Below are 3,367 nucleotides of genomic sequence, written 5' to 3'. Positions count from 1 at the left end.
CTGCAATGGATGGCAGAGGGTCTGTAGTACTCGAAGCACTGGAGTGATCCAGTAGCCGGGAAGGGGCCTAGAAGTGCCTACTACTACACCACACTACACTTGGCTCTACACATTTACAGAGCTTACCCCTGTCCAGTGTCTGGCAGAACGTTGGGGGCTTCAATCGTCGACTCGTTATCCCCATCTCAGCCCAGGCTAATGGAGCCTGACTTATTCAGGAGAGGGAGTGGAGCCTATCGAAGCACTCTTGAGAGTAACATCCTTGGCTCCTCTTCATTCTCTACAGGGGTCTCTGCCCACATGGAAGCGGGGCAGAGATGGATAAGATCAAACACGGGAATAAGAAGCATTTGAAATGCCTTTTTGATCATTTTGATAGAGGGGGATGAATAAAGTGGGCAAAACAGACTCACATTTTTCAATCGAAAAGATGGGTTCCTTTTTTGTCTCGACAAAGAAAGAATCATCTTGAAAACGCTCCTAACCCCTTCGTAGGGCCGTGTATAGTAAGTGATCCGAACCTGCCCGGAGCGAGCCCCCCTTAGAGGCAAGTGATGTTGGTGAGCCGTATGATGGGCAACTATCTCCTGCGGTTCGGAGAGGACTCAGCTGTTAGTTAGTACCCCCTTGGTTTCGGGGTGGACCCTTTCACTCTATTTTATTATATACGCTTAGCGAAAAGAATGTTTTTTGATAGACCTAGCACATGGATTCTATATGAACCAATGGATCGTGACAAGTCGTTACTACTAGCAATGACTTCCTCTTTCATTACTTCATCCTTTCCATATCCCTCTCCCTTGTTCGATCTTACTCATCAAATGGCACTCAGTTCATATCTGTAAGTTCGTTCGATCATTGACAAGGTTCAAAGAAAGGGTGGGCCATTCACCATGAAGGCTAAAAGCGAGATAGGCTTTACTGGACATTTTCTCTTACAAAGGCGAAGACAATTCCGTGTTTTTCAGCCGATTCTCCGAAATTTAAGACAATTATCCTCACTCAAACTTCAAAAAGTCCTTTTTTCTGATGTAAATTCTGTCTGTCTCCTTTGTCCTTCCTAACGCTAGTCTAGTCTCCATTTAAAGGATTGATACGGGCGTGCTTCCTTGTAGAGGGTTGTTTTAGACACCTACCCACCAGAAACTTCGCTTTGCCACCCAGGTATAACCAAAGCCTTCCACAAAGGAATATTTACTACTGGGTCCATCACGTGTCCAGATACCGGTGCATCCCTTGCCGTTTCCCCATCGGCTGAAGTTGGATCAAAGTCCCCAGACGCGAATGCTCATTATAGAAAGAACTAGGCCTACTTAGGTAAACAGGCACCCCATCACTATCGTGGTAGTTGAAATCTCTAACTTAGGTGCGTTTGCCCATTACTTCTACCCATCTACGCGATTATGAGATCCAGCCATTGGAACTGAGAGATCCCCGCTGTTTGACCTACTCAAGTAGGCTTTCTATTGAATATCCACCCGTGGTAATTGCTTGACTGGTAGAAGCACCAAGCTTTGGTACTATAGTCGTACTCGAGACCCTATTGAGCTGCTTAGTCTTCTCCTTTCTTTGGCTGGTGAAGGGACGGTGGACTTGTTGTTTCATTGCTCTCGCGCTCTGATGTTCATATTGATTGCCAACTTGGATAGAGGAAGTAAGCTGTTCTGTTTGGGCCATCGTTCTCTGTTCTATTGGATTTGACACTTTTTCTGATCTCCCTCTGCTTGTTTTTGAGCTCAATAAAAGAGAAAGTTTCATGCCAGTATGGGTGAAAACCATCAATTTTCACATTCCCCTAATAAATGGGTGTTTTTGAGGTCCTTTTTCCGATCAGTTTCATGCCAGTATGGGGTCAAAGTATACAAAAATCACATTCTCCCCGTAGAACGCTGTTTTTAGAGCTCTCCTTTTTTGGAGACTTTCATTGCGCATAGTACGAAAACCAACAGAAATCCCACTGGCAAGGGTGTTGTGCCGGTTGCCGACCAGGCGATCGACCAGCTTCCGACCAGAAGCGTTGGTCCAGTGAGGTGAGCCACGACCAGAACAGAGCTGTTACAAAGGAAGCCCACTCCCTTATGTTCTGATGGGAAATAGGACTAGGATCTGCAATAGTTGTATCTGCTTTCCTTTGGTTTGCATGGGCACGTGATACATTCCTAGCATGACGTTGGAACAAGCAAGGACCCAACATGATCCAAAGGGCAAGCCCATCCCGGGTAACTTTGTATCCTGACCCAAGCCGGAAGTTTGTCGAACTTGTAGTATAGGACATTGGTAGGGATCCGCATGGGCACGCTGAACAATCCGATGGCCACCCACAACACGAAACATCGGCCCCGCTCGTAGCGCTTGCCGATCATCCCTATCTCTACCGGGCCCGTATTCCCCGCCTCGCTGGTACTTATTCATTTCTTTGAATCGATAAAGATGGGTATCCATGCCTCTTAGTTCCGGGGAGATACTGGTTATGCCAGTGTGGACAAGTTCAAATGGAGCAAACCCGCAAGAGCATGGAGCATAGGATTTGAATTAGCCCAATGCGGATGGCAGTGATCGAGCAACTAAATGAGCGAACTCCAAATAGAAATCTTTTGCGCTTTCCTAATGTGTTCTAACAGGTGTTACAAGCTTCGATAATCTAGCGTGAACTAACCCGAACTATGGTTTCGCTTCCCTAAACTATGTGGTATAATCACTTTAAGTGAAGCATGTCCCGATGATTCCCCGGATAGGAGAAGGCCAGCTGGGTCATTTGTTTGTATAATTACGAGTCAATTCACTCCTGCGATTTTTACCCGAGTCAAAAGACAAGCAAGTCCTTTGAGTACACAGCGAACGAAGTGCCAGAATGTGAGCCTAGGGTGAACAGTGGTGCTTCCATGGCAGTTGGATAGTAGATCAGAGAGGCAGGCCAGTAGAATATGGAGTTGTTTTCGTTCTCTTGTTATTCTTTTCTGGCTATAAGTACTTCTGTCTTGGATTTGTTTGGCCATTAGATTTGAATTGCCTTCTCTTTCTGTCTTCCATTTGAATTCCGTGATTTATCCTGCTATTTGGAGAGTAGTTGATATGGTCTTTCTTGGGTTTGGCTTTCAAAGTGTAGTTCGAAAAGAGTGAGTTGCTGTCAATGGCTGGAATGGAATATATAAATAAGATGGAAAATATGGCTTTCTTTCCATCTACCTATTTGAAGTAGTAAGCTTATCTTTTAGGTGGGAATAGTTTACAATCGAGTTTGAAAGCATTAATAAGTGAGCCTATTACATCAAGTTCTTTTTTGACCTTTTCATTTGAAAGTTGCCATAGGCAAGGAAGGCTACCTATTGATACGGAAAGAAAGCCATCTCTGGCTATTTTTTTTAGG

This window comes from Triticum dicoccoides, chromosome 4A (genome assembly GCF_002162155.2).
Source record: "Triticum dicoccoides isolate Atlit2015 ecotype Zavitan chromosome 4A, WEW_v2.0, whole genome shotgun sequence".
NCBI lineage: Eukaryota > Viridiplantae > Streptophyta > Magnoliopsida > Poales > Poaceae > Triticum > Triticum dicoccoides.
Note: the sequence above shows the minus strand (reverse complement) of the source record.